Here is a 25,473-nt window from a genome sequence, read left to right as displayed (position 1 = left end):
TTTTGCAGATTTCAGGATACTTCTGAAGACAGGAATCTACATATGAACAAACTGTCAAGTGACAGCATTCCAGTCTGTCCTCACAAACACTTGCCAGCAGAGCTTACCCTAAGGAAGGATTCCTCTGACTTCAGTGGCCAGTCCTCTATCCCAGACTTTTGGAAATCTGTCAGCACACACCTTTGCAGGCACTTCAGTCTGCCAGAAATGACCCCAAAATGAGCACATCTGGTTTGGAACCACAGGTTCCATTTTCCAGAAAGAATCTGCAGATTTTTTTCTATCTCCTAATTTAAACCGAGCTAGTTTTAGCTCCTTTGGGCTTAGTTTTGCTTTTCCTTTGTAGTACTTTACTAAATGACACGCTGGAGCAGACTTTTTTCCCACAGCTATAAAAAGAAAGGTGTGGTCTGAATGGAAAACTGAGAGCCAGAAACCTTGAATTCTGATCTGGGCTCAGATACTGATATCCTGCATAACATGGAAAACATACCTGTACTTCCCAGATCAGAAAACTGAGGCAAAAAGGAACACCAGCCTAATACAGCTCTCCTGATAGTCCCCTGAGCACAGCTCTATGATTGTGTAGCATCCTGCACACTTGCCAGACCACATCCAGTCTATTACAAAATACCAAATTACTACATCTTTTCAGAATCCAAGTCTCTCACTACAGAAACTTAGAACGGTGAGGAAGCTATTTTCCACCTTCTCCTTCCCCAAACTGCCATAATAATAACAACAGATACAGCTTCAGCTGAACTTCTCACTTCATCTCCCCAGAGGCCCTTGCAGCTTTGTAGTGCTCTATTTGGGGGCAATGAAGAGGTTGAAAAGGTAACTAAGTAGGAATTTTTTTCTATGGAGCTTAAGTAAATGTTATTGCTGTTTTCATGCTTAAGGTAAGTATCAAAAGCAATGACCCGTAGAGTCTGGAAATAGAGGCACTCGAAGTGTTGACTTCAAATGCTGTTATGGGAACACAGACTAAGAGTCTTGGCAGTGGATACTGAAGGTAAAGAGAATAGTCTGCTGGTGTCTGGCCATGCAGACCTGACACAGCACTTGCAATCTATATGCCTGATTTCAAGAAGCCAGGCTTAAATCTGGAATGTTCCTAGTCTGTGTGGCTGCAGACAAGTGCCTTCACATGGATACCACCTAAGACTCATTTCTTTGATGAACATGTTGTGGAGTTCATACCTCTGTAATCTGCTAACACTTCTGATACTGAACTTCCAATAATGAACACCTCAGTTTTAATATTTATCATTATTCCACTGCTGATTGTTTAAGCAGTTACCTCTAATCTACCCTGTTGGAGCTGGCTGACACCATGATTACTGAAGTCATCCACAGCATCCATTACCATCAAGAGAAAACACTAGCTAGAAAAGAGGGAAACACCACTTTTCCTATGATCAGCCATAGTTGAACATTGTATGCAGCTTTTCTCCAACATTCCTGGAGCTGTATTGCTCTCAGTATGCAGTGGCATTTAACTTTTGCCATACACTTTTCTCTATCCATGCTTTAAAGGTAAGTCTTTATTTGACCAGCCTACCTAGGTGAATGGATGAAGACTTGGCAACTCTTACTTCTCACAGTTCTCTTATATTCTCCTGTACTTGTCACCTAATAACAGGACCTACTAAAGGAGAAGTCCTCTAACTCCACTGAGGTCCAGCAAATCAAATTCCACTTTAGTCTCTCAGCAGGTAAATCCATTACCTGTAGAAGATCTTCAGTCATCCAACACAACAGCAGAGTAACAGCAGTAATTAACACAAATCTGCCATGCTTTACAACATGCTTGTATCACAGCCTCAACTGTTTTAAGCAATGAGTGAAATTTAGTTATCTTTGGTTCTTCTGACAGTAGATAGAGAAGCAGCCAGTTTGTGTCAACCGGTGGCTCACCCAGACCAGAACAAAATCTGCTTTTTACACCTTGGCCCTCCCAACCCCCTCAGGCATGCTGTGCAGCCCCTGGCACAGCTCTTGGAGCCCCTGCATTGCTGAGGTGCCAGCTGCCAATTCATCTCTAGGCCAACTCAGATGCAGCTGATTCATCTCCAGCTCTCTACAAAACCTCCCAGCACACACACCTCACAAAATGTGTACGCTGGGAATTGGGAAACTGGTCTTTCTTCAAATGTGAGGCCTGGTGATGAATTTCCTAACCCCAGATCCTTACATTATGTCACAGCAGCAGCAGCAGTGTAAAAAGCACAGTCAGCAGAGCAGGTCACTCTGTGACTTCTGCCAGCCAAGACCTAGAGAGATGCTGCTGGGTTGAACAATGGCACTTCTGGGTGCTAATGCATAAAAAGGGAATTTTCTCTCTAAAACAATGCATACTACTTTCATTAACAGCAAATTAAAAAATAAATCAAGCACAAACAAACCAAAAACAACCAACAAAAAAAACCTCCTAAGTTCTGTGTGACTCCTCCACCACCTGACCAAAATGTACTCTCAGTAATAGCTGCCACATCACCCCTTCCTCCGCCCAGCCCAATTAAGCATGTTTTCCTCATCAGAACTCCTTGTTTCCTCCCATTCACTGTTCCTCATGTTATGTACTAATTTCTCAGCTCAGTAAGGCTGTGAAAGACAAAAAGTCATCTCAAGGAGACTGCTGAATGCATCAGAATCCATGCAGATGATGTCTCTGGGTCCAAATCACCACTTCTAATCTGAGCTATTATTTTGTGTAAAATCATGCTGTCCTTCCTAGCACAGCACACACCACTGCCAGCCATTTGTACTAAAGACATTCCTCAGGTCAACATTTTATTCTCAAATGAAATTCCTAAGCAACAGCTGCCAGTAAGGGGGAAATGAGGCAAGTGCTTTTATTTCCCCAAGGGGAATAGCTTGTCTTTCATTAGAGCTCATGATGCAATGCTTCTTCACAGTTGAGCTTCCTCTTGACAAAAATGGCAGAAAATGGTTATTTTTCTTTATTGCCTGCACCCCCCATGCACATCTCATTTAGTGTACCACAGATGTTTAGAGAAGCAGCCCTCTCTTTTTTACATTTATGCCCAGTGCAGAGCCCCCTGAGACTATTTCAGCATGAACCCTCAATGAAGAGAACTAAAACTGCTGGGATTGCAATTAAAATGAACTGCAAATCAATTTGTGGTCCCCAAAAAGAAGAATCGAATCACATCTGGGATTTTCATGAAGTCCAAGTCCCATGGTTACTGCCAAACCCTAATCCTGCATGCACTGAGCAAGCACTGAACTCAACAGCTAGCAAGCTGCTATGGAATGAAGAAAATTTCCACAAACAAAACCCCAAAACCTTGAAGCCTCTTTCCTCAGGATGCCTGCCCTGAGCTAGATGCATGGCTTCCTCAAACTGCTGCTAAGCTTTCTTTATGGGGGAGAATACAAGAAGGTCTCTTTTTTCTATCTAATCTATTTTCACAAAACTTCTAGAAATTAGCATCTCTTTAGAAATGGGAAACCAAGCTTCTCTTAAGATTTCAACTTGACAGACAAAGGAAAAATATAATGAACTAAAGATTAAACTCTCAGGAACATATTAGAGCATTTTCATAAGAATTTTTTTAAAAAACTATAGAGACCAAGTGCTCAAGCTAGTTTTTAAGCCATCTAAGTCCCAATGCCCTGCCCTCGTATTTCATTTTAATCCCACACATACAGTGGCCCTTGATTCAATCAGATGAATGAAGATGCTCTGACCTTGCTTTAAATCACAGACAGGAATAATATTTGAAGTATTTTTTGAGGCCTTGTCAATTGCGAAATGCAGTCTAATCTACATTAAAAGAAAAAAGAAAAAAAAAAGTCTTGTTTCATCATAGAAATTGCAGCTAATGCAATCTACTTAATCATGTTTGCATTACAGAAATTATTTATCTACCAGTCCTAACTTACAACAGAAAAGCCCAGCAGAGAATACAGGAAGGAAAACAGAGAAAGGGACTTCTGATCTCAGTTGTTCCTACTGCTTCATGCAAAAGGACCCTTTCCTACAGCCTGCCAGCACTCCCACAGGAAAGAAAGAAACTGAAACCTTGCAATGAAGTTATCTGAAACAAACACCTTGCTTCTCCCTCATCCTAACTCTCCCAAGAGCAGAGGAGTTTTGCCAGCAATAGCATTTTCTCCTTCTATCCCAAAGCAAGCCCACACTAATTTGATGAACTCTTCCTTCCTTCATATGAAAGCCTGAAAATCACCAGGTAGAGCCAACAGGTCATGTGCATCCATGAGTGGTAGGTGACACCAACAGCTGGGAGGTATGGAGAAGGCAAGGGAGGTAAGGAGTCATATTAATGTTAGAGAAGCTTCAAGCACTGCACCTTCTCATGTTGCTGCACCTTGAAATTTTTGTGTCCTGAATAGGGTGAGGTTATTCTCTGGGTCAGGAAAAGGAGAATTTTCTGACAGGATGGTAAGTGGGCAGAATAATCTCTGAATCCTCTTTAGAACCTTTTGCTTTCTGCACTCAGTGTGACCCAGTTCCCACCCCTGTCAGTGGCACACAGGACAAAGAAGCAGTTTCTTTTTTTAGCAAAAGGCTTTGTTATTCTAAGTGGGTTTAGTTGATTTGAGTCTTAAGTAATTATCTCGACAGTCAGAGCAAATTCAAGAACTGCCTGCACCATGCCCTCCCGAGGTGGTGAGAGAAGTGGTACCCTCCCAGGTCAGGTGTAGTGTGCACCCAGCCTGCTATTCTGCCTTTGACAGCAACAGAAATAAAGGCTATTTCAAGCAAGAACTTGAACTTTTTCTGGAGCCTTTCTGCTGGCATCCACAAGTGTTCTAGCAGGAATTTAGAGGGCACCTCCCTTCCAAGTCTGTTTAGTGTCCATTTATGGAGCCAGTGATTATGCATGTACAGAAAAACCTATTTTGAACCTGCTGATACTGCCCGTGTCTACACCTCCTGTGGTAGCAAGTTTGAAGTGCATGACTGCAGTGGGAAGAAAGACTGCCATTTGCTTTAAGGGGATCTTTATTAAGAAAGAAGGTAACTTCTGTTAAATATTTGAGTGCTATTTTAATCCTAATGCAGCAGGACCTGGTGAAACCCGAGTTTCATGTTCAGCTTACCCATCACCATTGCGGTATTGCAAATCACTATCATACAACTCCCTTCACCTCCAAAGTGAGGAGACCTGGGCTCTTTAGTTTTTCCTAAGATAGCTGCTACGTTCTCTCAATCATTTTAGAGAAGGGCAACCAACTGCAATAAATCTTTACTGAAATGTGGCAACCAGAGCTGCACACAGAACTTGCAGAAAAGTTTAGATGCTCTTTGGTTATTAATTTGTACACTACACTACAGGTCTGTGAAACATCTTCATCCAATATAACCATGATGCGATGCAATCCCTCTTCCAGGGCACTTCCACAATAAACACCTGCATAACTACCATAGCTTATAATTTTACAAAGCACAGGCAGTCCAGTTAGTTAAATAAATACTTGTTACTTTCAGATTATTTTTCAGTTTTTCCCAAATACCATCACACCGTGTGGCCTAGGATGGTAACAAAGCACCCAATGACAAAGGATAAAGTATTTTGGCTCCTGTCTGACCTCTCTGATGTAAACACTCATGTTTATATGGGGAATATTTTTAAGCAGTGGAGAAACAAATCAAGAACTCTAACTTCCCTTTATTCCTTTCAACAAATTATTTCCCTCTAAACAGAGGCAATATAAACACAGTTTGTGTTCAGGCATTGTGAAAGGAAGGCTAGAAAAAGAGATCTATTTGTTGGTGACATTAACATTACCACTTTAAGTTTATCATGACCTCACCTCTGAAAATCCCTAGTTCCAAACCCTGACATACCCTATAAGGCTGTACTTTTAACTACTGGCAAGCAACCCAGTTTTAAAAAGCCAGTCATCTGTTTAAAGTGAAAACCAACTGTATGAAGAACAGTATCTGAGGCTTGGCATTCGATACTGTCCCCAAAGACACAGCAGGTTTTATGCAAATTTGTACTTTTTTTCTTTTCCATATTATGACATATTTTAAAGCAATACATTGAACGATTCAAGTAAAATTTCACAGCTGTTTCAATTTTGCACTTTTCAGTAAAACTAGATGTAAGAAACATCACAAACAGTCAATAACCTCCTTCAAGTCTCCTTTACAGAAAGTCTATGAGTTTAGACTGCTGGCTACTTAAGCAGATAAGAGGTTTAATGAAGTGAAATGGATTACCAGCCTCTTTGTGACCTGTACAACAAAATTTAGCTTTAGGCAACAGTTCGTAAACAAGCTTATACAAAATATCTTTTAGAAAACTAATCAGTGTATCTTGAAAAGAAGGTTAAGTATGGCCTGGAGCTTGAGCTATTAATACAGTTATCAGAGAATTAATTAATAGTAGGACCCTGCGTCATTACACCACAGTATTTGCATGTGACCCTGCAATAAAAGAATCCAACAGAAGGCAAGAAGAGGTTTCCAACAACAACCTCTCCCGGGTCTTTAAATGCAGTTATCCACACTTTTATCTTAGAAGTGGTATTGGAAACCAAGCAGCTGTTCCTGGGGAAGCTCAGTGCAGGAAGAGCAAATCCCGTTCCAGCCCAAGGCATGCAGTCTTCCACTTGTGGTTACCACTGGCACTTCTCAGATCTGAGGGGGGTTCAGTTAAGGACCTTGTCTCTCAGCAGAAGCTGGGTGACAGTGCTGGATTTTGCCATCTATATCTAATACCATTTTATCTTCAGAGCAACATTCCCTTCCTGAATTTTGCTATATAGAGTTCAAAGATTGTGCCATCAAGTTAGTTTTTGAACTTAAAAAACAACAAACAAAACCACCAAACCAAACCCAAAACCTGCCAGTACTGAGGAAAGGCAATAACTTCCTAGCCAGGCCCAGCTTCAGGGCTGGTGTGAGCTTGCACATGGTCCCACCAACCAAGTACTTTTTGTTTGGATTTGTTCTATGTGAAAGGAAAAAACCCCAAACGTCTTAAAAACTGCACAGTAAAAGTTCTCATCTAGGAAACATCAGATAACACGCTGTCTCTTTGGACACAGCACAACCTTGACAGACAGTTTGTCACTGGTCACAGACACTACAATGAAAAAAAGATGCAGTTTTCTCAAACAAATATGGTCATAGGGGGAAGTTTCTTATTTGAGGAACATACAATTTCCCCAAAATTGCAAGAATTTACCATTACTGTCTGTCTCTTGGTCAACCTAGTGCTGATCTCATGTTTGAAACTTCCTAGGAGAAAAAGCCCTCCTCTACCACATAAGCATCTCAAAACCCCACAAAAATTTAGGAAATGCAACTATCTTTAAAAAAAAAAAATCTGCATTTTAAAAGGCCTCAAAAGCCCTTAACAGTAACCTTGGAAGGGATGGGGGTGAGCATTATAAGTTGTGAGCAATCCCTGATATCTTTACTTAAGTACACATCCCTTAAACCAAAGAAGCTGATGTTGTTAGTGTGTTGGATATGATCATGATAAAAATGTCACATGCATTTACAGTCAACTTATGGAACTGCTGCTTTATATACATAAAGATCAAATGATAAGAGCTAAAAGCTAACTGTCTAAAACCAAATAAAGCCTCCACTGACTGCAGCTCTCCTTCAACACAGCAAGCTAAGTTATCATGAAATAAGCCCATAGGAAATACTTATTTGCCAACACTACCATTTTCACCATGTTTTGTGTAACAAACACCCTACACAGCTTCACAGAACTATTAAAAAAGGAATTGTCTTTTCAAAGAGGCATCCAAATTAGATATTTTACCTAGTGCAGACAAAAGGAAATACCCGTTCAGTCCTAGACAAAGGATTTTTCTCCTTTTTACACTCCAGAAAACTTGTATCACCTGCCACATTTCACTAACTGCCAATACTGTAATGACTGCACCCTCCTGCACAGCCTTGGTATTAGCACTTTCTATTAAAAACAGGGTAATATCCAGAAGACATTTGTGAAGCAGCACACTACAATAACTAGTTTTACCTACTACTGCCAGATCTGAACTGGTAACAATTCAGTTCAGTATTTCAGGAACGAGAAAAAGGAGTGGGGAAAAAACAGGTGACCAGCACGGCAACTCCACCATATACTATTACAGAGTAAACTTACACTGACCTTAAAGATTCAATATTACCTCTCTTTTACATCCCCAGCCTTAAAGAGGTCTAACACTGAAAAATAAATCCCAGAATGCTTTGATCAATTATCTATTATCTATCTATCTACGTACCTATCTATAAAGCTGCAGAAAATGGGAATTCTTTAGTTCTTTCCCCGCCCTGGGTCATTGTGACTGGAGTTTGAATCTACTAAAGCTTCAGAGCCCAAATCTGACTGGCATTCCAGTAAGAAAAAGCAAAGGTTTGAACCAGTCTTGGATCCAACTTTGCTGCAAATCCCTGGTTTAAGTTGTTATTCTCATCTTGCAGATGATGAACGCTGTCGAGGGGGTCAGATGAGAAGAAGCTGGCAAAGGCAGGAGGGGGCTGCTGGACTTTAGCCATCCAGCCCCATGCCACCACGCACAGAAGTCCACATCCTAGTGACATCAGGCTGACATTGGTAAGGAGGTACTTGATTCTGAGATCTCTGCATTGTGAGGAAACAGAGCAATTGATTCAGCAAGATTATGCCTTGAATAAACTCAGTGTGGTAACCATAATGTGCTGAGGCATTTTAATCCCTTGTTTTTCTACACCCTGGTTTTAATGCTCACATACATTTAAAGAGGCTACAAAGCATTTCAGTTGTGAGCAGAGCAGGAGTGACAAAGTCAAAAGTTTCTCCAAAACTCTTCTGTTCTTTAAAAAGAAAGACAAAACTCATTACTACTATTATGAAATGGGAGAACTGTCACCAACAAGACTTAACTCTTCCTGCAAAAATACACTTGCTGCCTAGCTTCAATATGAATTTTGTTTTCCAGAATACACACAACACATTTATTTCTCAAAAACTATTCCAGATGCCTCAAGTCATAGACATCCATGCTGGGACAATTTAAAAGATTATTACTTTTAGCTGTATGGCTGCTTCTCTGCTAGATGCTACTGCTGCCTCAGAAATCAGTGTCAGCTGTCACAGTCCTCCTCCACTAACAGACCCACTACCAGGTTGCAGATGACTTCCACAAATACAGAGGGCTCCTTCCCTTATTAGAATGAAACCAGCTTTTTTCTTTTTACAGGTGAAAAAGAACAGGCTAAACAAATTGAAAATAATAATGAAAAAAATCGCAAAGGTAACTGAGGTTTTTATTTTTGTACAGGCAAAAAAACCAAAAAGGCCCCAGATGTTATAAATAAGCACTAAACAAGTCTGCAGCATAGAAGTACAGTGCAATAAAACTTTTCCCACACAGGTCCCAACTTACCCAAACACTGTGCCAGCCTGGTGCCAGGTATCAGCATATACTTCACACCACCACCATCTCCATCAGGGATGTGAGCATGCCATTCCCTCCCAACTCCCAATTTCTGTCTCAGGGCAGACAATTCTGTAGTAGTGAATCACTTCAGCCTCATCAGACAATTGTTACAATCAGACTTTAGTGTTTTTTTAATAACATCAGTAAAAGAGTGGGGTGGTACCAGTGCTATTTAGATAAAGATTGACAGGACACAGTGAAGAGAGAAGAATGGATTAGGTTGTCACAAGGGGTAGGCTGCTTTCAAGAGAGGTGTGAACAGAAGACTTTAGAACAGTTAATGAATATCCCACTGGAAAAGCTGGATAAACAAACTTTTCTTCTCAGGAAAGGTCAGGAGAACAGCCATTAGGCTGCAATGGAGAAAAGGGCTTGCTTGCTTACAACCTGATGTTATGGCCCAACTCCAAACCAAGTTATTTTGCCACACTGGGGAATGGCCATCAGGAAACCAGAGAAGGGGAAGAAAGATTACATGCTTTGTTCTTAAGCAGCAAATGAGAGAATGCGTTGATTTTACAACAAAAAGTTCAAAAGTTGCTCTTTTTTTCTTTCCAAACAGCTATTTCCCTGCTTTTATGGGCAGGATGTTACAGGCACAAGGAAACGTTGCTGCTGCTCCACCTTTCCTTACACCCAACTTCTGCTTCAGGAAATGTAATTACGATGCTCATGAAGGCATGAGATCTGCTAGGGCTGATATGCATTGCAAGTGGAAGGAGAAGATATCCTACTACAATTTTTCCTTTAAAAAACCCACCCTTGTTCATCTTAAAGAGAAAAGGAAGAGTTGCCACCCATCACACCCTCTGAAAAAATTCTAAGACAGGACATATTAAAAAGTATGGAGTCACCTTATGGACATACATGAGATAAGAGGAAAAAGTAGAATCAAAGCTTCCTCAGTTAAACAAAATTCTGTAAAGCAAAACCACACATTAATTGCCTTTTATTAAATGTCCCTTGAACAGTTTCAATAATGTTTCTTGTACTTTAGCAGAAAACGCCAATAATCTTGATGTTTAATTCACATTGTTAGGGGGTAAATTAAAGCAAGCAACCTGACAGCAACACTATTTTGCTGTCAGGTTGATCAAAAAGAAAGTTTTTAAAAAAAAAAAAGAAAAAAACCCCAACAACCCACAATCAGAAAAACAACACCCACTAACACCCACTTGGATACACACTATTTGACAATGAACTTAAACTTGCTACTAAATTATACCACTAACTTACCCTATTCCAAGTTCATCATTCTCAGGGGTCATTCTTAGCTTACAAATATGCACACATATGCCTAAAACTATACATTCAAGCAGAATATGTTAAAGAGCTAGAAAAATTAAGAAGTCCTTGTAAACAGATCAATCCACATCCACTTTTCTACTGAGTATATATAACATAGGTTCACTGACAAGACCTCTTATTTGCCATGTGTGAAGAACCTCAGCTTTACACACCTCAATCAAACCTGCAATGAATGAAAAAAGGTGGTTTTTTTCCCAAACTTGTATGAGCAGTTTAGCCAGAACATGGAAATTCAATCAAGTTGCTATCAGCAGCTTCTTTCTGTAACCCGATTACAAAAAAAAACTTTCAAATTAGCAAACAGAGATTCATGCCAAAAAAAAACCTTCTATAAGGTAGAAGTTGCACTGGGTAAGGAAGAGGGAGAAGAAAAAATCATTGTTTCTAAGTGTCCTGGCCAAGCAAAATCCTATTATCATGCAAGACACAAGGAACAGACCAGCAAACTGCATGCAACAGAACAGTACAGAGAAGGTATTCAGTTTTCTGTGCTTTTAAAAAGGCATTAATTTCACATCTGAACAATAATTTGTCTCACTGACTTGTATTACAATAGCTGAAAGTTGCAGTAAGACAGTAAAAAGTGCCATCTTTGCACATAAACTGCAAGGCATCTCTGAGCCTAAGACAGTTCTGTCAAGATGGCAGAGCTTGGTCATTGATTATTAGGAGCATTCATTAATAAGTCCTAATGAAATCAGTAGCATTATTCATGCAGATATTTATTAGGGCAAACAGTAAATCTTAATGGAATCAGCACAGTTACTTGTTATACAAGTAACTCTATAAACACGCCAAAGTGACATAACACTGATGCCCCTGGGTATACAGGCATAGGGAAGAGATGTTTTCAGAAAAATTAACATGGCAACATCAAAGCATGGAAACACAGGGACTTAAAGGGAGCTTTGTACATGCTTTTAATCAAATATCTTTTATGATGCAAAATGGGGAAAAGCCAGGCACAGCTGGCTGTGGTATAAAAATCAGCATTTCAGAAAGAGAGCAAAGCAATCTACACAAGCAAACTACAAAGGATGCAAGTGATCCTAAGAAAAGATAATGCTATGGGGTGTACAACTTGAGATGCCACCACACCTGCTAGTTTTGCTTCAGTAAGTTGAGAAATTACAAGCACCTTACTAATTTACATTATTGGAAAATTAACAGGAACCCTAAACATCTTACAGGCTTAACCAGACCAGGAGATACCACATCTCTAATAAATCATAAGAAGCTTAGTCCTATCCTAAGGAAAGACACTGATCAAGACCAGCAATGTCTTGATGTTTCTGGTAACATGAGGAGAGTGCACTTTCCCCTCTTTGTACTCCTAAGCAGTTCTACATGGCCACAGAATTATACTACAAATGAAGCACACCTGCTTCCAGCCACCCTCCCACACAGGTCCACAGTATTTTGGGTTGTACAGCCCACACAGACAAGGAGCCTGCTCTGGAACATGGCTTCCCAAACACCCTCTGCCCACAACAGAGGGGTGGGCACTGTGCAGACCCTGCACTGCTGTCCCCTCCTACCATCAGTGCCAGCTCCATGTCCCATGACACAAAGGATGAATCTGGCAGAGAAATATTTACATTTTCTACCAGAACTAACCCCTCTGAGTGCCAGTTACAGAGCTACACCCCTTTCCTGCTTTTAGCCTGGAGGAGACTCAGGGGGACCTTATCACTCTCTACGGGTACCTGAAGGGAGGCTGCAGTCAGGTGGGGCTGGGCTCTTCTTCCAGCCAACAAGTGGCAGGAGGAGAGGGCATGGCCTGGAGCTGCATCAGGGGAGGTTTAGGTTGGGTATCAGAAAGCACTTCCTTATGAAGAGGGTGATCAGGCATTGGAATGGACTCCCTGGGGAAGCAGTGGAGTCACCATCCCTGGAGGTGTTTAAGGAAAGGCTGGATATGGCACTTAGTGCCATGGTATAGCTGATGTGCTGGCGTGAGGCCACAGGCTGGCACTGATTATCTCAGAGGTTTTTTCCAGCCTCAGTAATTCTGTGATACATCTCATGAGTCCATCAGCCCCCACTATTTGTTTTTCCTGCCCATGCAGGACAACTACACCTAACCTGATTTCAAAACACTTTGAAGAGAATTTGTGTGCATGTCCACAGGCAGGTGTAATGCTGTCAAGGAGCCATACTCTTGTTTTAGTTAGTTCAATCAAATAGGTAATAATTTTCACAGAAGAATTGGATTATTTTCTATATTAATAAAACATGACAAATAGCTGACTGACTGACTGCTATAACTGGTGATACATTTGCAGCTGGTGGGTAGGCAGAGGGCCCCCTTGGCAGGAGTTGGAGTGCCAGCCATCCGTGGTGTCTTGGTCCTGAACTTGGGGCATCAAACATGCTCCTGTGTAACAGAACTGCTCATAACCAGTGCTTTCACCCCCTGCCAAATCTCTTTACAAACTGCTACTGGCTACGAGAATAATTTGCCAGCACAACTGGAGACTCCTAGGAATATTTTGCAAATCAGCTGTAAACAGGAGGCTTAGCAAACCCTTTCTACATGACACATAACAAGGGAACATTATCTCTGCACCCATAACCTCGGCATTCTTGTATTTCAGTTTACATTAAGTCCCATATATCTCTTTAACAGGACGTTTTGAAATACCAAGTTATCAGGAATACTGGCAACAGGATACTAGATTTCTGCATAAGCTTTTCTAACATTACAACTGCTCCTGGATGTGACTGCTTCTGTTCAGAAAAAGCATTCCCACAGAAAGATCTACTGCTGCCTTCCATCACAACAGCTGTTTGCAAAACGTGATCTCTGTCTGCATCCAAAACCTCACTGATATTTGCTGTCTTGATCCAAACTGTTTGAGTGACACCGAGTTGCTGGTCATTCTGGAGTACAAAAAAATTACTGAATAAATTAAGTACAGCAAGGCTGAAAACTAAGGATTAACTCAGGAAAGAGAAGCCAAGACAGGACAGCAACCCTCATTTAGATTTATAATAACAGAACACAACCCTCCCCACACCCAGATACAAACTTCCAACATCCAGCTTGCTTATTAGAAATAAGAGCCATGAAAATGCTGCCAAGGAACACCTGGCCCCTTTAGAGGCCTCTCATTTTCTTTCTCTGCAGCTGGATAGTGAGGAAAGTCAGTACTTTGTACTCCTGCACTCAAACCAGGAATGAAGAACACAAGCCATTATCTCCATGCCCCACTAATACATATGCACTGAAACTGTAGCAGACACCAGCAGCTTTTTTTCTGTTAATCACAGCTTCAACAAATGTTAAAAGCTTGAGCCAAGGTTCCTAATACGTATCAAGACAATATTCCCCTCCTCCCCCCTCAAAACTCCAGCCAGACAGCTCTGTTGCAGCACAGGGAGAAGCTGCAGGGTTTGTGCACAATAGAAACTCATCCAAGCTTCTCTGGAGCAGCTGCAACTATGCAGGGAGCTGTGGAGTCAAGGAGGATGGCATGGAATCCGTGGGGAAAACTAGCACAGAGCAAGTCAGGTCTGCATGCTGAAGAAGATGCATTTGGCTGTGTATCAGAACTGTTACTTGATTCAAGGTTCACCTACTGCTTCAATAAATGCATCATCTCTTTGAGCAGCAGTATTGAATTTGTTCTCACCAACAACCAGATAAAACCTCAGAACAAACTCACTCATTTTTGGTTTATCATCAGGATAATTTTCTCAGCACTCCACATAGCGCCATCCTCCTCGCACATACGAGCATCTTTAGGTATCTTCTGGCAATATTTTCATCGAGAAACTGTGACTGCAATGCGAGTCTTTGCTGGAAGAAGCCCAGCAAAGGGGACAGGAACAGTGGAAGAAACTTTGTATGTTTTGCTTGGCAGGAATGGCCCTGCCCTGAAAAGGAGTTTTAAGTACAAAAATACCCAGAAGATGATCACTAATGGCAGGTTCTCTCCTTTTAGGGAAGCTGAGTAGAGACCTGATAGTAATTAGGAATTGCTGGGTGATGAATATTCACATCTGCAAGCAAAGCAAACACATGCAGGGGCTGTGTTTTCTGCAACATGAGGTAAGTGTCAAAGTCTGTCACAGCTGTAGATCTAACCAGACCAGAAGCACATGACATTTCTTACTACACAGAAGGAGCAAAGAGAGGGACAGGATGGGACATAAGACACTGATCTGGCTCAAAACACCTGGACAGTTTCATTTCCAGGTGCTGCAGAGAGGCAGCAGAAGCCAATTCCATCACCAAATAAACCCAAATGCCATATTTGAGAAATCCTAGAGCATCCAGGAAGCCTGCACAGGACTATCGCTATCATCAAGTGGGAATAGAATACAGGGCAGGACTCACATTCCACAGCACCCAAAATGCACCCAGTGGAAGCCGCTAGTCCCAATCTGTACACTGACTCAGTGGTGAGCTGAATTTCTCTCAACTCTGCTGCCAGCATTGCCAGGGAGACATTTGCATTCACACACCTGCATCTAGGTGTGACAACCAGTAACACCAGCATTAGTTAGAATCAAAAACACAGAATATGTTTTTTGAAAATAACAGTTAGCCTGTGGAATTCCATCTCACAGGACCCTGGGGATGCTACAAGTTTACATGGGTACAAAAGCAACTAGGTAACTCACAGAAAAAAAATAATGTAGCCTGTAAATCACAAAGGGCTTGAAAAATGTTTGCAAGTGCCTATAGTGATAGGATGAGGGGCAATGGTTTTAAATTAGGGAAGATGGAGACTCCCTATTTACAAGGAATCACATGGACAAGACAAGGAGCAACAGGCACAAGTTGCTCCTGGGGGGATTCCACAAGAGGAAAAATTTTCACTGTGAGGACAGTCAGAAACTGAATGGTCTCTCAGCGGAAGGGGTGGATTGCCCCACTTGGAAAGTTCTCTCCATGGGTGCTGAGACATCTCACATAAACAATAATATTAGAAGGGTTGGACCAGATGAACCTCGAGGTCCCTTCCAATCTGACATTCTGTGATTCTATGAGTAGATTTAGATTGGATGTTAAAAAACAGTTCTTTACCATGAGGGTAGTGGAAAATGGAGCAGGTTGCCCAGGGAGGTGGTTGAGGCCTCATCCCTGGAGACATTCAAGGTGAGGCTTGACGAGGCTCTGAGCAACCTGATCTAATTGAGGGTGTCCCTGCTTACTGCAGGGGGTTGGACTAGATGACCTTTAGAGGTCCCTGCCACCCAAATTATTCTGTGATTCTGTTCTGGCAAAACATCACTGTGTATTTGTCCTGTTTCTCTACTCTTCCCCCAACACAAACAGTGAACAACTGCCAGACAGGATACTGGTCTAGGAAGATCCTACTTTTGACTTGGCATTCAGGTATTCACACACTCCCTATGTTTCAGCATCCACTATGGAAGAGGACTATTGCCACTGCATGTGAGAAACACTCCCAAACCAAGACCCAGCTAATCAAGGAGCTAGACAAAACCTGAGGTGAAGAGTGAGGGCCCATACAATCTAACCCTAGCATCAAATGGACTTCTTAAAGCCAGAAACATGAGGAGTGGTGACTTGCAAATGGGAAGAAGCTGCTGTTAATATGTTATTATTGGAAGGCACATTCACAAACATTTCTGAAATAACATATTGGGAAAAAAAAAAAAGAATCCATGTGGAAATTATTAATTCTTCTTTTAAAGCAAGCTCTGAGTACCATGCAGGAAATTTATGGCCTTATGCCTCACACTTCACAAAAAGGAAAAGGGGAAAGACTCATCAAGATTAGCACCATGCACTCTATGTACTGGATGAGGCAAAAAATCTGTGGGAGGCGTGCTGGCAAGTAGTAATGTAATTAAAAATTATAACATACCCAGAGAGACAAGAAGGAGAAATAATGCTTTTCCAAACTAGAGACAACTTGTCTTAGTCATCCAGTGTTTTTAAAAATAAACAGACACTTTAATGTGGTCATTTATGAAAGAATTATTACCTAGAAAGCACAACTGAGAATTAGAGTACCATGAAGCTAGGATTCAAAAAGCTGTGAACATTATGAAGAAACTTCATACTTAGGGATGAGATGTCTTCAGATGAGAACAGTTACACTTAACTTTACATGCCTAAGGCCAGGAATTCATATACATATAATTTCATAACTCAAGAACACTTCTGCTAAACAACTATTTTTTAAAATATTTATGATAAACTAAAAGATGTGGGAGTTGGCATTGAATAAAAAAATAACTACAAGAACAGATGAAACACTGCAAAAAGTAATTTTTTTCTTGCTTCCCTCCTTATTAAAATAGACTTGAGCATATGTAAAACTTTTAAACAAGCTTTAATAAGAGTTTTAGATTTCCTGCTTTACTATATAGATGTGTCACTTACATATTACTTACATTGTTGCTTCTGAAAACACTTATCACAGCTGTTTTCTGCTCATTACTAATGCTCTGTTCCTTCCCAGCATCACATTAATGCATCCTCCAGCAATGAGAAAGGATAGGAGCTATCAAGTTTAGCACAACTGTAGCATTCTTCCCTCTCCTGTTTGAGTTGAATGAACAATTTTTAAGCATAAGTCTTGAATCTGAAAGTCAGTCTTAAAGCATTAAAAAAAAAAAAACAAAAAAACCAAAACCCCACCTCATCTTATTTCAGAGCTCTATTTGAAGCTCACAGTGAAAGCAGTAGTACAAGTCAGCTGCTGCCCTGCCTTGAGAAAGTGCCGTAAACCCACTGAATATACAGAGGACACTTTAAAGAGTAAGTGTTCAGATGTCTCAAATGAAGAAAAAAAATCTGCCAAAGACACCTCCACTCTGCCAAAGAAAGCCCAGCCTAACAGGACAAGCTTTGTTGAAACCATCTCTTATTTCAACCTAGGAGGCAGATATGAAATTGTCACAGCTGGCTTTCATTTTGACAGGTCAAGAGAGATCTGCACATCCAACACATTTACAGCACGTGACAATTTATCTTAAGACATAACCAACCAAAGCAAAATGAAAAGCAAGAATTACCCTCTCTCTTTACAACTTTCAATGAAAGCACAGACTTTTAATATCTCAGTATCTGCTTTTCAATTGCAGCAAGCATCAACAGCATTCTATAAAGGACAAAAAGCAAAAAAACCCCAATCAACCAACCAGAACAAAAAAAAACCACACACAAAAAACCCAATCCATGTCATTTTGGCCTGAATGCAGCAGGCAGAGAAAGAAACAAGGAAAAATATGGGAAGTTAGGCTCCTAAAACATGTGACCTTATTTAAGCAGGGGTACACCAAATAAAGAGTGACCTAAAAGAAAAATCAAACTACCATCTGTCTTGCTGCAAAGCATACTAAAAAAAATATACTTAAAAGGGTAATAAATAAAAGTATGAGCAGATAGGGTATCTGGTCAAGAGTTCAAGACTGCATTCAAGTTTCATGGGGTAACTGGATAATGTGTGGAAGCCAACATACTAGGATGCCCTTCCTGAGCAAATGAAAAAATATCAGCTGGAAACTAACATAACATCGTTTGTGTTCCTGGGTATTGGGAGGACTAAAGCCCAGTTTGAAAGGTAACTCTCAGCCAGTTCCTCAAACAGAGCCTGCAACTACACCCCATCTTACAGGACAGATTTTTGTTAACCAAAATGAATGCTAATGAGAGAAGTGAATGCAGATCCTACAACACACACTGTACATGCTAAAAATACATAGAGACTATAAAAACACCCACTTGCATGCTTGTTTCCATTTCCCTAACACAGGCAATACAGCAGAGTGGTACAAGCAAGATCTATGCCTAGCACCATGGAAAAAGGAAATTTAAAGTCTTACGGCCTTTCCCTCGGAGCCACAAAACAAAACCAAAACCAGAATAAAAACAATTTTTAAAAGTCAATCTTCTTTAGATCAGTTTCCCACTTTTTCCAGAAACTTCCACAGATGAAGAAGCTGGAGGGAAGAAGCTGAAGTTGTTTGAAAAGGAGCTTGAATAAAAATCCATGTCAAAAGAATCCCCCCACCATCTGTTGCAATTTATAGCAGAGATGTATTTTAAACCACACAATCCCCTGAGGCATGCTGCTCCTCTCACTGGCCCCTCTTGTACAACTCAGAGAATTCTGCCTTGAGTAGCAGGAACATACAGCTACGTCCTAGGAATGAGATAAAATGGAAGACATACATCATCCTGTATCTTCTGAAGTCAGTGAGGGTGTCTCAACATTTTGCAAGTTCTGCTACTGCCTCAATTTTGCTGTTTTCCCACAGAAAACTCCTGGGATGAGGCATGCATGGGGAGATGATGGAACATGAACTTTTCCTGAACTCTGGTGAAGTAAAAATGAGGCTAACCATCAGGATAGTGCTGCTCCAAGCACCTGCCAGCAGGTCAGAAGAGCAAAGTGTGCTACTACCTGGAGACAGGGGAAACTGAAAAAACACTCCAGGGATGGTAGCTACAGGACAAAGAGGAATGGAACTCTCTTTGACAGCTTCCTTACAAGAGCAGCAGCTTCTGCTGCATCTTGCTTTTACCAGCAGTGCTCTCTGGGACATCTCATAGCCACTTGCAGAGCAATCAGCTCTGTGCCCACCTCCTCACAGCAGACCCAGGGAAGCCTGGAAGCTCAAGCACAGGTGGCTCAACATATGATGTGGCTGCATCTGGGTGAGAAACCTCCTGCAAATTCATCTGGTTGTAATAACAGTGGCCTCCTACACAGCGCTTCTGAAAGCCACAGACGCCATTAATATAAATTAGCTGGTTGTCCCAAAAAAAGGGTGGGTTAGAAAGAAAAAGTACAGATCATCACCTTGCCTATCCCACAGGAATTAAGACAGAAACATTGGCATTTGGGGAAAGGAAGCAGCTACAGAAAGCAAATACTCAGGGCAGCAAGTACCTGCAGAGAGAGCAGGTAAGTAGGTGTTACCTGACAAGAGAAAGGAGTGGCTGTAGGAGGTACCAGAGATCAAAGATTCTCTAAGTAAAGCAGGGAGGAGATTAAAGGGCTGAGCTGCAGACACACATCCAAACCAGGCTGAGTCAGTACCACAGAAAGGAAAAGACCAGGGAGAGCTTTTAAAATCTGGTGGGAAAGGAAGTCCTGCAGCAACCAAGAGACACGTGAGAAGAAATCTTCACAGAGAGTTAAAAAAGTCAAGAAAGGGCTGAGGAACAGGACTTACAAAAGGATACAAGCCAAGGAGTATAAGGCAAACACCATTACTGTTTCTACACCATGGTGTTCTTTGGACAAGGCAACAATCTGCCATGTCAATCTTAACTTTCTTCTAGCAAAGTCACAATACCACAACCTCCACGCCCAGGGAGGAAATACTTTAAAGAAGCAGTCAGGAAGCCATCTTCATTGCATTCTAGTATAAATGCTCGGTGGTCCAGGACATACAGATACATCTGAACTCAGGCTAAGGATTTGCCATAGAAGGCCAGTAAATGGGGCACTATGCTTGGGACTTCCACCTCTCCAGAAGCCAACCCCATCCCAGCAAAGGCTCTGCCTTGGCTTGCAGCTTACCCTGCTGTCTGGTTTAGCATAACAAATGTGCTTTGATCTCCATGAAGCAGCTGCTGTCCTCCCATCCTTCCTGAGCCACTCTGAGAGGGCACAGAGGGTGGCAACCTATACTGGCCCAGCCTACAAAAACATCACTTCAATCCTCCTTTAAATAAAGATGCTATTATTCACACAGCATAACAAGAAAAAAAGGAAACAGAGATAAAGAGCAGCTGACTGCAACGAGTCAGACTGGTAAGTCAGACAAAGTAAAAAGAAAACAGGAGATAGTGCAGCTTGGTGACCTAGGGGTACCTGAAAGAACAGTAAAGCAATTTGTTGCAAACTAATAATGAGAGTCTGCCTCTCCTGTAAAAGCCTAAGGAAAAAAACCAAACAAAATAAAAATTAAAAACCCCAGCACTTTGCTTATATACAGTTAAAAAGTTTAGACATCTGAGTGCATGTTAAAGGGACTGGAAAGCTCATTCTTTTCCTACAGACATGCAGCAGATGCCCTGAAACACCTGGAGGCAGGCATCACTTCTAGCACGCACATGCTGCACCTACTTCCTAAGTGCCTCAGAGGACATTTAGTAGTGTTCTCACTCAGTGTCACTGATTTCAAATTAAAGCACAAGCCCAAAGCAAGGTTGTTCCTTGCTACATGTGAAACAAGCTTTCAAGAGAGCATTGCTGCCAAGCCTGTTTTGTTTAAAAGCACCTGCCACAACACCAAAGCTGTTTTAGGAAGTGTTCAAAAAAGAACAAGCTAAATGTAGTGCTAAATTTGAGGCTTACAGACAGCAAGTGCTTTTTTCCAAATAGCCTTTCATTTCAGTATCACATTCAACAGGTCAGAGTATGGAAAGGCTTTTCTGAACTTCAGGAGTTAGAAGGCTGATTTTCACAGGTGTCAAGTGCTTGGGGTTGTCATCAACTTCTTCTGGAGGCATAGGACTAGAAAGAGCTGTCAGTTAGACTAAGGGAAAAAAACCAACAACTTCAATCCTTTCCACAGAAGACCAACCAAGAACAACAAAACTTATTTGCAGAGGAAAAATCAAAAAGGACTTTGAATTCAAAAAGTAATGCTTACTTTTGTCTTTACATCTACTATTACAGCATGGCTGCAATAACCTTGAAAACAACACCCTTGCAACACTTGTTGCAAGCTTGGTATTACTGCACATTTCTCAAAACATATTTAAGCTGGCTTTGGCAGACAAACTCAGTATGTTTACAAATTACTTCTGCATAGTGCAGGTTACCTTCTGACAGGCATTTTCAAAGTACTGAGCAATGACTGTTTAGATTTCAACAATGAAATAAGGTTTCTTTCCAATTCACCGACATTTGCAGTGGCAAATGAAAAATGAAATACAAATGTATGGCAAATGACTTGGGTTTTTGTGCTTAAAAATATAGATTTCATGCCAATTTCAATGTTATCCATTGCCAGTTTAATTATGCTAAAAGGTGCCTCTTTAGTCTGTCACTATGAGCAGCTAAGACAGAAGGTGACTTACAAGAGTTGTTTATGAGATGACAAATGCTTCAAAAGACCTGTTAGGAATGTATTAGGATATCAGTTCAGACTAGCAGTGGAAGTTAATTCCAGAAAAGAGACACTCTTCATTAGATCTCTCCAGAAGATAGATACCACCTTCAGATGTGAAGCTGTGCATTCAACCCCAGATTTCCCATTACAAAGCAATTAAAAATTGAAGCTACCATTTATTTCCTTAATGTACACAGAATCACACAGAATCACAGAATCCTAGGGGTTGGAAGGGACCTCGAAAGATCATCTAGTCCAACCCCCCCTGCCAGAGCAGGGCCACCTAGAGTACATCACATAGGAACGTGTCCAGACGGGTTTTGAATGTCTCCAGTGAAGGAGACTCCACGACCCCCCTGGGCAGCCTGTTCCAGGGCTCTGTCACCCTTACAGTAAAAAAATTTTTTCGAATATTCAACTTGAACCTCCTGTGCTCCAATTTACACCCATTACCCCTTGTCCTATCACTGGTCACTACTGAGAAAAGCCTAACTCCATCTCCCTGACACTCACCCCTTACATATTTGAAAACATTGATGAGGTCACCCCTCAGTCTCCTTTTCTCCAAACTAAAGAGACCCAGCTCCCTCAGCCTTTCCTCATAAGGGAGATGTTCCACTCCCTTAATCATCTTAGTAGCTCTGCGCTGGACTCTTTCAAGCACTTCCCTGTCCTTCTTGAACTGAGGGGCCCAGAACTGGACACAATACTCCAGGTGTGGCCTCACCAATGCAGAATAGAGGGGGAGGATGTACAAGACTTAATGTACAAGACTTACAGGTGATAGGTAGTACATCACTGCAAACCCCTGTTAAGGAAGAAATAAAAAATTTTATTTTCCTTTTTTTTTAATGCTGTTGAGTCCTCTAATATTGGGAGAAGAATGTGGGCAGAGGCAAAGCACAAATAAAACAGATGATGCAAACAAAAACCAAAAAAAACCCAAAACAAAAAATCCACAACCACAAAAGTTGTCTCCATGTTTTCACATGGCTGGTACTTAGTTAACCAGTAAGCTCTGCTGAACCTAAGCCAGCTCCTCCCCAGACACCAGGCCATCCCTGCAACACATCACCCTGAAGAGCTACAGTACAGGATTTACCCCATGTATTGCAAAACCTTTCACACACCAAGCAGCACTCTCACCTCCCAGGCATCTTGACTGGCAAGGTTAAGGTTCCAAATGGAGACTTCTTTCTGTTGGCAAATGCGCTCAAGCAGCACCACTCCCTCTCCCTCTTTTTTTCCTAGATGAATCATCTTACTTAAGTTCCCTGATTTTATATGCTACAGCCCAAACAAAAGCTGCACTGGCAACAGTGAGGGATAGAAGGAACCAGTCCTGGGCAACACAGCCACCAACTCAGGTCACACCAGACTCTAGATGGTTATTTGCTCTAGGGAGAAAAAGTTAAAGCATTGTCACACAGTCATGGTGAAAAATAAGTGTTAAGTTTTCCTAGCTGCTCTGCCCAGCCAATGACTTCCCAAACCATTCACACCTTGTGTCTTGTAATAAGACTTCTATGGTTTGTGACTGCTGCTGCTTCAAAGCAAGAAGTTAAAGACATTTCCACACAAAACTTGAGATAACATGCCCCAGTAATCACTGGAATCCTTTACATTATTTGACTGTTTGAAGAGTCTATTCCCCTCAGAGAAGAATTTGAAATGCTATCTGAGCAAATCAGTAAGAAGGGGAAAAAGTCAGTACATCCAAGTTTATATATCAAGAAAGGAACTCACTCTTCAGGCATTCTAATGTGGGTTTTGGTAGAGGATTTGTTCACCATTCGTGAATTTATCTAGGAAAGTGCATCATAGTGACTACAGATGCAGAATTTTTTCCTTCCTAATTTTATTCTTCTAATCTTCAGAGAGAATGAAGGCCTCAAAGAGCAGCTCTAGGTGGAAAGCCCATCTGACAGCAGGACTGGAGCTGTGTGTCTCATCAACAGGACACAGCCCAAGAGTCTAAACAATCATGAGAGATGACATCAACTGCAGCAGCCCCAGTGCATTGACAATCCTCATCCAGACCTGCAAGCCCAAAGCAGCAGAACTTGTAACTACTGAGGCCAGAGCCATCAGGCATGCTGAATCACACAACTGACAGCCTCAGAAATCCAGATTTTCCCACCCTAATCCATAACACTTCTGCAGTCAGATGGTACATTTCCTCTGCGACCAGAATGAACTGTCAGCTCTCCAGCAAGGGACAGCTGTGATGTCTATTAGATAAGCACAATTCAAATTCTGACTTGGGGCCTGCAGGGAAGAGAATTAGTATGGGAAAACACTGCTTGGAATGACGCAAATTACCACGTGCCTTTTATGATACTACAGGATTGCTGAGATAAGTTTCAAGCATTCCAAAACCTCTGCACACTCACTTAAAAAGGTACACACTTATGTATTTAAATGCAAACCTCACATGTGCAGTAGTTGACTATTAACATTAAAAACAACTGCTACTGGAAACAAATAATGGGAAATGCTTATCTAAAAAGTGTTCTGAAATTACAGAACTGCAAATGTCACTGTCATTCAGCATTCAGAAGTAGAATTTCCTTTATTAATCTTTCTAATCAGACTTAATGTTTTAAAAGTTTCCTGTTGTGCTTCACAATTTGTCTATAAATCATTTGCTTGTAATTCACCAGTGCACCATCTTTTTTTAAAGATATGTTCCTTATGCGGTTGAGTAAATGACAATGAAGCAACACATCCTCAAAACGAAAGGAAGTATGGCTGTAAAAACCAGGCATGCAGAAAATACTAAAATTTAGCCAGATAACAAACATGACTATTCTGTCCTTTCATTTACAAAATTACTTTCTCACTTCAATATATTTTTACTGAAACTACAAATACTCCAGCTTTCCTCAGCTTTCCAGCCTCTCAGTTTACTGACAGCCCAGAGTATAATTAAAAATTGGATAAGAATTTTACACTCTTCCTATCAACTTGCTTCTAAGGACAGAGTCATTTGCATGATCCAGCTAAGACATATTCAGTAGCTTACAGTAACAACTCAAAGGAATCTGGTTTTCCAGAGCTGGAAGTGATAAAACCAGCAAAGAGCAGAAAAAAATAGCATTCTTTGCTCTGACATGCAGTGCCAATAGCATATGACTTAACCCTAGGTCATACATAGACATGAAAACTTTTTTTTTCCCCTTTCGACTGCATGTAGTAGAAGGGCATTTTATGTATTTGCCTATAAACCCCAAAGTTCTCAAAATTGTCCCTCCTACATCAACTACTGGGTTGAAAAAAAAAAAAAAGTTTATTCAGGTGAGGTAATTGCAAAGACCAAGACATGCTGTTCCCTGCTCTTTATTCTGGGAAAGACTGATGTGATTAGGATGAGGACAGATTGGATCTGTTCTTCCTAACAAAGGATCTTTCATGATTTGCTTCATCTGGAGGTAATGGTCTGGTGAAGAGCCCTCCAGTCTGCTATACACCATGAAACAGACCGACATGGATTTTTCACATGAGGTATCACTGGGTTGTACCCAGTTAGTACTGAGGACTAAGAGATTAAACAGTTCCAGAAAGTTAATTTTGTAGGAACCTTGGTACTGGGAAAAAACAAAACAAAACAAAAAAACCCCCACACTCCTAAATCACATTTTTCATTGGAAATCATGTCTAATATCA

The 25,473-nt window shown here is 41.1% G+C and overlaps 1 protein-coding gene across 3 annotated transcripts in view; it reads right to left on the bottom strand.

Annotated features, from left to right (window-relative positions):
- Positions 1-25,473, bottom strand: part of RASSF3 (Ras association domain family member 3) — a 96,552-nt gene that overhangs the window by 6,963 nt on the left and 64,116 nt on the right. Inside the window, exon 1 of one of the 3 annotated variants that reach the window (XM_030464965.1) lies at positions 3,718-3,771. The exons of the other annotated variants lie outside the window; for them this stretch is intronic. The gene's annotated coding sequence lies outside the window, so the exon portion shown is untranslated. Of the gene's footprint in view, positions 1-3,717; positions 3,772-25,473 lie in introns of those variants that run through there. 3 annotated transcript variants of the gene reach the window in all.

The sequence above is a fragment of the Calypte anna genome, chromosome 1 (genome assembly GCF_003957555.1).
Source record: "Calypte anna isolate BGI_N300 chromosome 1, bCalAnn1_v1.p, whole genome shotgun sequence".
NCBI classification, from domain to species: Eukaryota; Metazoa; Chordata; class Aves; order Apodiformes; family Trochilidae; genus Calypte; species Calypte anna.
This window is presented reverse-complemented; position numbering and strand designations above follow the sequence as displayed.